Source organism: Rhodnius prolixus, unplaced genomic scaffold (genome assembly GCF_049639745.1).
Source record: "Rhodnius prolixus isolate KJV_2025 unplaced genomic scaffold, Rpr scaffold_2, whole genome shotgun sequence".
In the NCBI taxonomy this organism is placed as follows: domain Eukaryota; kingdom Metazoa; phylum Arthropoda; class Insecta; order Hemiptera; family Reduviidae; genus Rhodnius; species Rhodnius prolixus.
In genome coordinates this window covers 30671686-30686737 of record NW_027411592.1, presented here as the reverse complement: position 1 = coordinate 30686737, position 15052 = coordinate 30671686, and the positions used below count along the sequence as shown (strand labels likewise).

Below are 15052 nucleotides of genomic sequence, written 5' to 3'. Positions count from 1 at the left end.
ATGGCTTGACTGCATTACAGGATTTTGCATGCAGTAACTTCTTAGTCCATTCTGCAACACCAATGAACAAATATCTTTTCCACAGTACGCTGATAGGTAAATTATAGTTTACAGTTTGAAAATCTTTAAAAAAACAAAAAACGTGTCTCTCTCTGCAATTAAGGCAACATTGAACAGGTGATAGAGAATTAGAATAAAATATAATAAAGAAATAATAGCGGAGATCCAGATTACCTAAGCCATGAGAATCGTGATGAATAGTTACCAGAAGCCAGACTAGAGTGTGAATGGACAAAAATAGAAGATGCAGTAGCCGCTAGGCTTACATCTGCACATTCAAAACACCTAAATATCGTTTGCTAGCTGTTACATCACCTGCCTTTCTTTGATCAATTATTCTCCAAAGATAATGACAAAATAATAAGTAGTATGGTAATGTTATTCATCTTTGGAATAAATTCAACTTCCATGCCAAGGTTTTCAAATGAAACATTAATAATTTTCGATCGAAGTCAATTGTATTGCAATTAGTACACATTTTCAATTCGTTCTTTTTAAGTTTATTGGAAAATAAAGAAAATACGAATATTTTTCTTTTAAAAATTCATTTAATGTTTACCTCTGATAAATTGAAAATGTAATGGAAAAAATGATAGGCATATGGGAAACCATTGTCTACAATCGGAGAATTCTACAACTCGGTTTTGTCAAATGAGTATTTAAGACTTAAACCGAGTTTTCTTATTGTAGATAGTAAAAGATAAAACCATATTTACATTCATTACCATAGTATAAATCTAAATTAAAAAAGCATTCTAGCCAAAAATTATTTTTGCACCAAAATATAATTAAATAATTATCTTATTATTTAGTGTAAAAAAAGAGGAAATATTACCAGTTTCATGAAGAACGGGCTACGTCACGCGAATAACCGAAAACATATAGAAAAGAAGAGGAGGGTAGACACACAAAAACAGATGTAGTGATAACTTTGTATTTATAAAGAAGCTAATAATTATAAAATGTTAATTTCGTATCTACGGCTCCATCATTATATAGTTAGTGGAAATTAAAATATTGTTAAAAAAACAAAAGGAGGTATTATAAGTAGTAATGGGGAACAGAGAAACAAAAAGTTTGATTTTAGTTCTTGTACTTAGAGCAATAAAGTGTTCTGAATGATTAAAATAGGGAAAATAACTCAAAATATATTAATGAGAATGATGTTATGACATTTATGGTATATAATTAACTCTTAACAATAGATGAGCCAATTCTTTTACGGTAATCTTGGACGGTAATCAGAAAGAGTTCCGCTAATTTCAAGAGTAGAATTTGATTGGAATTAATCGCTTGAAATGGTATTAAACGACTTTGCCACTTACAAGAATTAAGTACTTCTGACAAATATCTCGGTCAGTTTCCTAAAATAACTAGAAGATATAGTTTAGGTTTGAGAAAAATATGTGCCCTTAAATACTTCTTCAAGATCCAAGTGAAGCGAAAGGTTAAGCTTTGCAGGAAACTCATGTTGTCCGTAATATGGCTGTGATGCCTGGACTTTAGATACGAGAACAGTGAGCAAACTGAGAATAACTGTACGAGCAATGGAGAGGTATATACTGGGCATAACAAAGGGGCATCGGAAAAGGAATATTTGGGTTAGAATAGAATAGATTAAATTAGGGCGGCCTCAAGGCCTACGCCACTGCAACCCCTTTGGATCTATTGTGGCTCCCCGACTTTAGAGCTCGCCCTCCAGACCTGTTCGTTTAATCAGACTCTTAATTCTGGAGAGTGACTTCTGAGTAAAGCTCTCGGGCCTTGGTTTTTCCTCCCCGAGAAGTAACATCCTTAGCCAGACGAGCCCCTCACACTGACACAACACGTGCAGTGCCGTTTCCTCCTCTTCCTGACAGAACCTACAAAGGCTATCATCTGCCAGGCCCATGGGGGGATGCATGTGTTTTCTGAGCCTGCAATTATCTACATAGCCCCACGGCCTTGACGGATTAATTCTGCGGTCAGCCTCGGCGAATAGCCTCTAATAAACTCCTTCGCCTGTCTCTGCCTAGTGGTGGCTCGCCACCACTCCTGAGACCTGCTCTGCACCCACAAATTAATGGCCCCAGCCTTAACACACTTCGAAACCCCAAAACAGAGCTCCGGGCCAACGAAGTGTCCCGCAGAGCCTTCCCGGTCCAATAAATCTGCCACTTCGTTTCCCTTATATCCTGAATGACCAGGAACCCAAACCAGAAAGACCGTATACACTAATTAATATTTGGGTTAGTAGCATAACAGAAATGATGGACATAATAGTGGCAGAATGAAGTGACACATTATTAGAGGAGAGGTATGGTGGACGATGATATTGATAGAGAGGCACCTAGGCTGTGGAAAAGAGGAAGAGGACGTCCAACTACGAATTGGGATTAAGATATGGTAAAGATTTGCCATGGAGCGACCTGGCCTAGGGTAGCTAAAAACAGAACGAAGTGGAAGCGAATGACGAATGTGTTTTGCGAATTATGAGCAAAACGAATTCCAAAATTAAACTCAAATTAGAAGCGTTATTATTTGATTCTTGTAATTTTGATTTATAGACTGTTTGTTGTGATCAAGGCTCATAAATCTTTTGAATAGCAATTTAATAAAACCTCAGCTAAGACTGATTTTGTGTTAATAATTAAAATTTAATAATTATGAAAAAAATGTTAAATTTTGTATGAAGAACAAGTTTGTGTAATTTTTACTGCATAATTTTGGATTTAGACTCATCAAGTAGTCCCTCTCCACGGAAATCTTTCATAAAAGGCGAAAGAGACCATGGGATGACTGTGGTGGTGGTGGCCAATAGCCACCTACAGTCTACAATCTGCAAAGTAGTAGTAGTTCTAAAGAGAGGACATCAAACTAATTCAACTTATTCAAATCAGTGGTAATACCAAAAAAAGCTAAACAATCAATTGATTCATTCAATTTATTGCAGTACATTCTCTAGCGCTTGGCTTGACTGCATTTCAGGATTTTGCGTGCGAAGTAAAGAAGATTCGAAGCAAAGACTAGAGGATAGGAATGTTAAGATAGGATGCTCTCTCTCAAGAATCTCGTGTCTAAGTATTTTGACTCACTGTCAGAAGAGAATATTCATTTTGGATGGTTAATGGATCCATAAAATTTATATTATGTTATATATAAATAAATAAATTAATTTTGAAGTACACAATCTAAAAGAACAATAAATTATGGTAAAAATAAATAAACACTTGCAATAATTAACAGACGCGACACGTGAGAGATACATCCGCCTCATTATTATCCTAATTTTTTTATTATACATAAAAAAATTGTCGGTTTACGCACTCTTAAGTGTAAATATGGTCACGGGTTATAACAATAGCGCTTTATATATATATTTATATAAATATAAAAGAGTGTAACAATATTTCGTTCGTTTCTTGTTCTTTTATCAGTATCAGGAACTTAGATCTTGAACAACGTTGCTCATGACAAAATAATTATGACGAATTGACGTAATAACATGTTATAATCGTGTAGTGTAACTGTTTCTTATTTTCACAAAAACAAAAAACAGTTGAAATGGATCTAATGTTTTATATTAACGCTACATTAAGCATTAAAGCACGAAGCTTCAAGAAAGGTATTAATGCGTCCCTATTACCTGATTTCCAGATAATAAAAAGAGCAAATCTAAAGAATAATCGCTTTAACACCTCCATGGAGCTGATTGAAACGAATTAAATATGGAAATAACAATCTAACGAGGTAATAAGCGAAATCTAGAAATATATACTTGGGTGTGTATTGTACGAGTACATAGAGTGTTCTTAAGAGAAAAAATATTGCAACCTGAGGAATAACACAAAATATTCCACAATATCTCAAGAAAAAGGGGTTTGTCTCTGTCCCTGATAGTCAGGGTGCGTTGAATTTATGGGTTTTTCACTTCCAGCATGGTGTTAAATATTATCAAAGGTTGGAAGATTTAGCTAATATTAAATATGTTCGTCGAGTGTAGGTGCCAGATCATAAGCTTCCCGGCATCAAGCTGTACAGACTGGCTGAAAATGGAGCCCCTTCATCAACTATTAGCACAGTGGTTTGATACTATCCAGTCGTGGACACGCCTCACAGCATACAACCTTAATAATGAGCTTTGGCAGCTATCTACAATCTTAAAAATTGATTCTGGGCCCATTTACGGTTATTTGCAGCACCTCACCTTGTCGGTTCCCTCACTGTTTAAGGAGATACCTAAACTAAATGGGGCGGCAAACGTTCTGTAATATTTTTGAGAAGAATTAGGAAAGTAAACAAAGTAAAGGAAAGTAATGGCCTATTTTTTCAGGCGAGCTTTAAGTCCAACTACCAATTAGGTGTCGTGGACGGAGGCGACTAGCAAACATACTTTACTGTAAATTTCTTTTTTAACCATTAAATAAAATCCAAGGCCTAAGACCGGGAATCGAACCCAGTAGCAAAATACATATTAACTACGCAGGTCTCGGAGAAGAATTAGGAAACACCATCCATCTTATTACAGATTGTCTAGGTTGTAAGGGGAGAATAGGTTTAAGCTTTAAGTTTAGACGAATAATTGTATGACTGAAAATTAATAACGTGCTTAAAAAGCAAAAATGTCTCTAGAGAGAGGAAAACAAACAATCAAATGGATCACAAAACAATGTTCTAGGTTTTTGTGAAGTTCTTAACGTAAACATTAGTCCTTATTTACGAGGGTCGTTTGAAAAGTCCGTGCAAAGTCAGAGAGATAGCACTACTGGCGCGTATCGAGGTTATGTTTAGTTAGTAGCATCTCTTGGAAGAACACACACCAAGTTTCAGCCAGATCGGTCTATTTCTTTGGGTTTGGCATTCGTTTGAATCGAGGAAGTCGAGTGATTTTCAAAAAATGGACGAAAAAGAATTTCGTGTGTTGATTAAACACTACTTTATGAAAGGCAAAACGCCTCAGGAGACTAAAGAGAAGCTTGATAAACATTATGGTGACTCTGCACCTTCGATTAGAACAGTTTATAAGTGGTTTCAAAATTTTCGGAGTGGCCATATGGGCACAAGTGACGCTGAACGTTCTGGACGCCCTGTTGAGGTTACTACTCCAGAAATCATTGATAAAATCCATGATATGGTAATGGATGACAGAAGAGTGAAGGTGCGTGAGATTGCTAGTGCTGTGGGCATCTCGAATGAACGGGTACATAATATTTTGCATCAACATTTGGACATGACAAAGCTATCCGCAAGATGGGTGCCGCGATTGCTCACGCTTGACCAAAAAGGAAATCGTGTGAAGTGTTGCAAGGACGGTTTGCAGCTGTTCCAGAAGAATCCGCAGGACTTTAAGCGTCGTTTCGTCACTGTGGATGAAACATGGATACATCACTACACTCCTAAGACCAAAGAACAATCTAAACAATGGGTTACCAAGGGGGAATCTGCGCCAAAAAAGGCGAAGACCGTTCCTTTGGCCGGTAAAATTATGGCGACTGCTTTTAGGATTCGCAAGGAATAATCCTCATCGACTATCTGGAAAAGGATAAAACTATTACAGGTGCATATTATTCATCGTTATTGGACCGTTTGAAAACCGAGCTGCAAGAAAAACGCCCATGATTGGCCCACAAAAAAGTCCTTTTCCATCACGACAACGCACCAACTCACACCTCAGCAGTTGTGGTCGCAAAATTAATGGAAATAGGGTTCCAACTCGTTTCACATCCCCCCTATTCTCCAGACTTGGCTCCCTCGGACTACTATTTGTTCCCCAATATGAAGAAATGGCTGGCGGGAAAAAGATTTTATTCAAACGAGGAGGTGATTGCAGAAACGAATGGCTATTTTTCAGACTTGGACAAATCCTATTATTCGGAAGGGATCAACAAACTAGAGCAGTGTTGGACGAAGTGTATAAGCCTAAAAGGAGACTATGTTGAAAAATAAAAAAGGTTTACCCCAAAAAATTAAGTAGTTTTTATTTTTGCACGGACTTTTCAAACGACCCTCGTATTGTGCAATAATAGTCAATTCAACATGCAAATTTCTCAAAATATACCTTCTACTTCTTTTATCTTTCAACTACCTTTACTTATTTGGTGGCCTAATGAGGCACCTACAGGATGTGATCTACTTTTTGGAAAACGCTACTGTCGAAAAATAATGATACATAATATTTTTCTGAAAGAAAGTTCCCACTAGCTCTTTAACGAGAAAACTGCTCTAGCAGTATCGTTTTCTGAATCTAGGAAACCCCTCGCTAAAGAATCTCTTCACGAGAATGGCTGCGTATTTTTTTTTAGACAGGAAATAATTAGTTTAAATTTATTTTATAATATGACGCGAGGCAAAGTTTTTAAAATAGTAAAAAATCTTTAGGGATTAATCATAGTTAAATGTTCATAAAGTTCGGTAAAGTTTAATGACAAATATCAGCTAAATATGGTGAGGAGGGAGTGCGGACAAGCGTGGAGAGAGAGAAGGAAGAAGAGAGGTCATCCTCAACACCGATGTCAAGAGGCGGCAGAACAAAATGTGGGGATATATCTCACTAATTAAAACTCTACAACTGGTTTAATGACCACAGCACTGTGTAAGAGTCTGGTTCCAGAAAGGGACTGTAAGAGCTCAGGTCATTAGATTACACGGAAACGGCTTTAGCGCTAGGTGTACCCGAGAGTATTCGCTGTACGGCTGGGCCTAACATCCTGGAGGTTTGTTGTTTGTATAAGGCGATGATAATATAAGAGTGCAAACTAACTGTAGTAGAGAAGTATTAGGTATGATTATTAAAGGCAAACATTTGTTTTGTTTAAGGGATGTGTCGCCAGGGAAGATTTGTATTAGTTAAGATAAGGGAGCGGAAGAGAACTATAGCGGTGAGAGGACAAGCCTAGGGGTAGAGTAATCTCTCTCTCGGTACGTGGTACGCCATTCTGTTAGTTATCTTGATACACAAGTACGATGTGTTGCAAGGCCCTAATCTCTACCGTTCTTTAACAGGTTTGGATAGATTAGTTCTCGTTAACTTGATTTGTGAAAACATCGACCAACTAGTCAACTATGTAGTGAAAGACTGATAGCGCTAGATTTTTGATAAATTTGGTGTAGGTGGTACAAGTTCATGGCAAGATTCCTGCAGTGGAATTAGGTTAGCCACTTCATCAGGTATTCCGGTCAAAACAGCAGAGATAGCTGAAGTTCCAATCAACAACTCTGCAGCTGACTCAAGCTGATCACAACACTGCAGGAGGAGAGCTAGATTCGCTATTTATCCTGCCAGCAATTTAGGCAGAGATTTGTTGCAAAATCCTGAATAAACAGGTACTCCTTGGACGCATGCGCCCTTTAATAAGACCTCTTGAGTGAAACTTAGACTGTTTAATTAACTAAATTTCATTTAATTTAACGAGCACTTGAAAGTGAAACAAAATAAACGAAGACAAGACAATTAAAGAAGTTTACTAAAAGAAGTAATGTAGCACCATTACTAAAAGAAGAATCGCACTTAAATGAAATAACGACAGAAAGTAATTGATAATCCAATTAACTACTAATTTCAACAGGAATTAGAGAAAGCTAAAAGGAATGCATAGAGACATTGCTTGGTGGGTTTGATCGCGAGTTTATATAGAAGCATTTGAAATGCAAACAGAAGCGGTTCTGTCCCATGTAAAGCAATTGTTAATAACATATATTCCACAAGAGAGTGAGGTAATATATCCTTGATCTTAAGAATAAGGCAAGGATGTTTAATGAATGTACATTACGATGAGGAGAAATGAGGCAAAATATACATATCTAGCGGTCATGCAGCAGTGTTATAATGAATGTACTAGCTGGAAGGCAGACGTCACTTAATACGCGATATCCTGCAGGTGGTTCCAATACCTACTTGCCATCCACATTCTCTTCAGTGAAAACACATACACACACACACACACACACATATATATATATATATATATATATATATATGTATATCTCACTTGTCATCAAAATAGAAAGACATATCCATTGGTATATATGAGAGTGAATCAAATAATTCATAGAATTATAAATTTAACTACATATTTAACTTCACGACACCTAATTAGGTAGTTGGACGTAAAGCACGCCTGAAAAATAGGCATTACTTTCTATTACTGTTACTATTTATTTAACTGCGACAGTAACATAAGATTGTAAGTCTAAGGAAATGAAATGTTACATTAAAACATAATTCATCCGGCATTTTGCATTTAACTGGCATTTCTCTTAATTATTCGGAATGAAACCTCACGGATGTATTCTTTGCCGTCAATTTATGAATTTTTTTTGAATTTTAAAAGTTTATTTATAATTTAAATATACGTCAATTTATGAAAAACAGACCATTGCATAGCACTTCTACGCAACATATAAGATGCCTGGCGCTTTTGAGTAAAATTACGAAATGTCCGAATTATTTTAATATCATATACATGTTCTCCGTTAGCGCTTTTTGGCAAATGCTATTTAGTCGAAGAGTATTAACACAAATCATGAATAAACTTTTGAAAAGAAGTTTGTGCAAATAGAAACCATATTTGAAAGATCTCATAAACTTGAAAATCTATTTAAGTTGCACTACCGGTTATAGAATTTTACCAAACAGTTGCGACCACTGCTAGCCACTGGTCAAAAGGGAGATTTGAACTTTCCACGATTCTACGTTATTGAGTTACGCGGACCACATACAGGCCCTGATTCATTCTGTGACGCTACAACTTGTTCTTCCACTTTTTGTACGCTAGTCTGAACTAGAGAAGCTGTGCATAAGCCCTTCATCAATACTTGTGTACAAAATTCTGGTCCTCAGACTTTAAAAGTTAGGCTACTCTTCAGGGCTAGCGTGTTTCATTGCTTCTGCATTTCAGAGCAAGAAAATTAGATACATCAGAAGCAAGAGAATTTCGATTAACTGATTTTGGTGTGTAAATTATTGGTAGTTTCACGCTTTGACTGAAAACGCAGCCCATTCTATTACTGACAATTCATTACGAAGTCACCTTCCATCTACTATCCCTCAATAACCCAGTTTCTGCAGAAGGATAGCAAAGATGTGGAACATTAAGAACACTTAACTGTTTTGGCCAAATATTGAAGTTTATTTACTAATCATTTACCTATATATTTGTTCAATTTACAGTCATTACAAATTACACAGATGATATGTTTATATTAAAATGATAATCTAGTATTAACAACAGCTGATTAGTGGAAATGATGTACGGCGCTGAATCAATGTAAAACGCATCCTGATTGGCTGAAATAATTGAAGTAGAACTAATTGATTGGCGGTTAAATTTGTGAATGAAATTATCAAATTAACTGTTTCTGGCTTTGAACACTCATGTCTGTCTTCAATTCAATGAACAAATTACGTAATGCGAGTAGCTTAATTCAATAATTAAGGAATTAAGGATAAATACTTCAATAATTTATAATTTCACCAGCAATTTTGACTAGAAAAAGCAAATCATACCTCTGATCAATGTGTACTTCGCTATAAGTTGGACCGCTTATCACAATTAAGTGATTTAACTATTCAAACATCTGCCTAATCTAATCTTTTTTAGGTAAAAGTTTTGAACAATCCTCGAATTGAAGGAAAACTACACTTACTAAACGCTCTCAAGTAGGAATAATTAATAAACAATTTAGATTAAAGGAAATTATAAATTCCATGTTTATTAATTAATTAATTAATTTAAAGAATATAAAATATCTCATTTCTTTACAAACACAACTTCCTGTAGACTTGTCAGGATAAAATTAAAATTCTCTTTTTTTTAACTATTTTATAAAAAAAAAGGAAATGCGTTTGATTGGACAGAAAATTACAAATTAAATTAATGACTTACAAACATTCAAAATTAAAATTCATATGAAGTATTAAAATTTACATTATAATTCTTTTTATGTTAACAAAATATCAAAACGCATTACAAATTAAGCCGCAAAGTTGTAGCCTTTTACGAGGTAATAAAAGTTATCTCCCCCTGCACTCGATATTCCAGGCGAACTTCCAAAATACCTAATACTAAACCTAAACCTCTGCTATCACGAATGCACCTCTAGCAAACAGTAACTGTACGACTGTTTACTAGCAGATCTTTTCTATTTCTTCTTCATGTTTAACCCTGGTTTAGAAAGTGGTGTTGGCTAAACGGAGGCAAAGTAGGCTATAAAGAGAGTAACCACCACGTGAGTCACACTTCTCTTACGTAGCACACTGTTTGGTACCAATATCTGCCACGGATAAAGGTAGATACCCGTGCAGAAAATTTGGCAAATAGAGATAGACGAGTTAAGATCTACGAAACAGTGCTGGAAGCCTTTTTCTGAAAGACGCGTGCCGCTTTTTCTTTCACAGCTTCAACGGACTGAAATCGTGTTCCTTTTAATGCGGATTTGACTTTGGGGAACAGATAAAAGTCACATGGGGCCAGGTCAGGCGAATAAGGCGGATGGCAGTGTGAGCCGGCTAGTTGTCTTGATGGAGAACCCGTGACTTGTTCTTCCACAAATCGGGCCGTTTTTCCTTACTCTTTCACGGAATTGAGCAAGCACCTCACGGTAGTAATGTTGATTAATTATAATCGATATTTTCATCCGTTTTGGACGTGGAAGGGCGACCCGGGCGGTCATCATCTCCGACGTCTTCTCGGCCATCTTAAAAACGATTGAACCACTCAAAAACTTGCGCACGTGATTAACATTCATCGCCATAAACTTCTTTTAATAAAAGATGTTTCAGTAGCGGTTTCACCAAGTATCATGTGAAATTTCACGACAATTCGTTGCTCTACTACATGTGTAGTATCATGTTTTCGGCAAAACGAAACTTAAACCTCTTACACAAAGGACGGTTTCGGTCAGACAGATTTGTCTACAAACACGTGAGACGCTGCGATCGAAAGAGAAGGCTTTACGCTGCACGCTGTCGGTCGTTAGGATTTGGCGCATGCATAGTTCTTCTGTAGCAGCATCAGTCTCGTTATTTAATAGTCACACCTCGTAAATACGATAACCCAGTGTTCCAAACACTTATTACATTCAATTAAGTCATTCCGTTTAATCTAGCCAAATATTTTAATTCTTCTTATTGCAAAAGTTAACTAATTAGTTATTTAGTTAATCTCCATAAAGAGAGCTTTTATTGATCCACATTTGTAACAACTTACATAACAACTGGTAAATAACACTGTTCGCTAGAGACGCGATAACTTATGCATCTCCACAAATGGATTACTTACAAGTGTTTTCTAGTGAGAATGACATTTCGTAATCGATCTTAAGAGCACCTGACCTCAAAAGGAAGGGAGTGAAGCGGTATAGTCAATTGTAATGAAATGCAAATGATATAAGTTCACACGGTAATTTGTAACGACATTGGACCCAGCATTTGAAACGTAGTGCCACCTGAGTGGTGCACCTGCGTCAAAACTTGTGGATGTTTCTATTCTTGACAATAAGAAACTTCGCCTGACCTTGTCATTCTAACGATATTTTGATATACGATATATTACAATTATGGGTGGGTAATTTCTCAATACTTTTTATTTTTTCAAATATTCTCATAATTACGCCAAATTAATTTAGTTATTTTTTTCTCTTTTCTGGCGGTTATAGAGGGCTGCTAGAATCATAATCGGGAAGTAAAAGGTATGGCATGAGATGTCGCCAACTTAACTCTCACGTCTAGTTGAAGAGATTTATACAGAATGTAAACCCTAACGATTTCTCTAAAATTATCAAGAAGAATCTAAACAATCTCGTGGACTGAATACCGTACAACCTCCTATGACTTGACTCTAGTTCAACATGACAGTAATTCGGAAAGTAAAGAGCCAACGTTATGAAATTGAAGTGTGTTCAGAGACAATGGAGTACTACCTCGGGGAGTGCCCAAGTGCAATGCAGATTGAGAGTCATTGGAGCGCAGGTAATCGAGAGAGAAAACTTTATTATCTTATCTCTGGCGGAACGGAGAACGCACTAAAATAAGACTGGTAATTTAAAGGTACCAGTATGAAGACTGAATGTGGAGAGTTGGTTGAGACTTAAGGTTTTGTCTCGAATTACTTTCTAGGTTTGCGGGTCTCAACCCCCAAACCTCGGCCACCTTGGGGCCTTAGTAATCATATTCAATTGCTATTTTTTCTAACTAAATTAAGGTAACCAAACAAATTTGAATTATTTCTAGTTTTTGCCGATATTTTATAATTCGCTGAAACACTTTGTATCCTCTAAATATTTATACGGTTTATCCATATGGAAAGTGGTAACAAAATATGTTCCAGAAAAACGGTCTTTACTTGAACCTGATAATTAAACAGAAGATGGAAAAGATTTTAGTACAAACCAACATTTGCTTCAATGTGAAGATCATTCCCATAATTAATAGGAAAAACTGAGTCGAATAATTGAAATAATCACTCTGAATCCAGCAGATGGACCAGCCTCAATCATCTAGTTTATTCAATACATCAGAATCAACTCCCAAAAATAAGAATTTTCTCAAGATATTTTCTTGATTAACTTTGTTCTACGCAAGAAGCGGCTGTTGCCAACGGCCACGGAAGCTGCTACTCACTACTTCCACAAAATGGATCCATGGATTTATTTGCAGAGTAACCCAAGCAAGAACCTCCTCCATTATTCCCTCTGGCAAGATGAATGCAATAGCTCTAAACTCTTCAAGGAGCCATTTTATTATACTTTACTAATTCCTAATTCTCTTAAACTATGGTAGGCTCCGTTCCAGATTCTAAACGCCTAATATGTTCTTCAGCAACTAAAAAATCGCGAACTCCTCTAGATGGAAGACCATTTTCGGTTCAGCCCACTAACTTCAGCTGATATTTGAAAAAGAAAACGTATAACTACTAAAGCGACTTTTTACTCCAAATATACAGCAGTTTAAATATTTCAGTTTTGTTTTAATAAAATTAATTTAGGGCAAATCTGAGGATGCGAGGAGCTGGTAAAACAGTTTTGACATAGTTATAATGCTAAATTACAGCATCTGTAAATTCATCTTACTGTGATAAGAGTGAATTTTTTACCTATAAACCGCTGCCTCATTAATAAACACCACTGTAAGCCCCTTAAACCTAGTGACGTACATTAGCAACAATTTAAGAATGCAAACGGGGTCAGATGGCGATAAATATTTAAAGGAGCAATTAAACAATAAACGCCATCCATAATCAGTTAGGCGATGGCCGAAACATTAATAAGTTAGAAGATTAAAGGTGGTGGTAATGGTTGGTTGGGAAATTAATCATGAGCCAAGTGCTAACCACTTACACGGCCAATAAGGACCGTGCGTGCACAGGCTGATATGTTGGTACAAGCGTAATGGAACTGTGCCCTGGCGAACTATCCTGGACCCCCAGTATACCGTGCATCCTATCCTACTGAATTAGTCAATGGAGTGTGATGTAAAGCTACACTAATGGATGCCTAAATAGTTATGAATGTTAAATAGTTATAAAATTTGCCATAATTTTCTATCTGGCTTTATTTGGATTCAAGCCGAACCAAGCTAATGAACCCAGTCGGACCTGTTAGTTTATTTACTATCAGCGATGAAATCTACGGCGGGCTTACAGTTTGGTTCTAATTGATAAATATAAAATGACCGTTTTGTAATCTCGTCATTTATTGGTATCTTTCGGCCAGATGTTGTTTTAGTTTATGTCTCATACTGTTCAGAAAGATCATGTCTAGAATAAATCTTGGCTCGCCAGCAGAATCAGAAAAATATTCCAAAATTGAAAAATTATAAAACTTCAGTTAGTCAGAAGTTCAGTGTGGATGGCTGGAAGTGTGATCAAAAGATAAAAGAGATTTAACCAAAAACTTTAAGGTTTTTCCTGGAGGTAGGCTAAACAAAGGAAACGAAAAAAGTCCTTTTCCTCTTGAATATTTTATAAGCTTGCCAGTTAGATAACCACCTCCGTTTTGCCGAAAAGATAACTAAAAACGAATAACCGGAAAACAAAAAATGTCGTTCAATAATTATTTTGTGCAGCATTTGACAGAAGTATACAAAGAAAAAGTTAAAAATTAGGAGAGAATATAGTTCTACTGCTAATCTAGAAGATGATGGCTCAAAAGAAAATTTAGATGAACATTCTACCAAATGACATCACTGTTCGAACAGTTCGAGAGAATTAAACAAACCACTTACAAGAACTGCGGCATACAATGTAATAATGCAGTGTAATTAACGTTCAAAAGTTATCAATAGCTAAATATGGAAACCAAATCTGCTAATGCACTAATCGTATCTTACTAAATTCAAATCAGAGGGCCCCTGGGCCCTCACTTCCTCAACTATTCTCCTGCACCCATTTTTTTGGAACTATCCTACTTCATCTTCTCACAGCATTAATCTTTAAAATATTATTTGAGCATGTTACTTCATTATTTTGCATTGTTACTAGCATATACTCAATTTTTTTTTTTTTTTGTAATTTACAATTTGTATTAAAACTGTCCGGTAGGACAGTTGTATAAGGGTTGATCGTCAAAAACTGCACGAAAAAGCGTAACGTTGAAAAACACCCAACTTTGACAATTTTTTTCTCTTTTTCTATAAAAGATAAAATTCCCAAATTTTCTTTAAATTATAGGGCAAACCCTCCTTTATCACTGTATTTGTTTTGTAACGACCCAGATTTAATAGGTTTCGAGAAAAAAGTTGCCGAAAATGAGCAAAAACGGCTATTTCAAAAAATGTTCTTGTTCTTGTTCTTGTTACCTTTTTTGTAAACAACGTAGCGCCTAAACGCGTGAACCGATTTTCATGAATGAGGTGTCATTCGATTCGGAATTTTATGTAGATGTGCCTTTTGGGGATCTCGATCCTATACATGGAATGGGAGAGGAGTTAGCCCCCTTTATGCAAGGCCCCCTCCAAAATTATTATTTTTTTTTTTTTTTTTTTTTTTTTTTTTTTCTTTGGCGCATCGACGACCAG

At 36.2% G+C, this 15052-nt stretch overlaps 1 protein-coding gene across 2 annotated transcripts in view; it reads right to left on the bottom strand.

The window, feature by feature from the left end:
• LOC141449460 (uncharacterized) overlaps positions 1–15052 on the bottom strand; it is a 290112-nt gene that overhangs the window by 12311 nt on the left and 262749 nt on the right. The gene's annotated exons all lie outside the window — the stretch shown is intronic.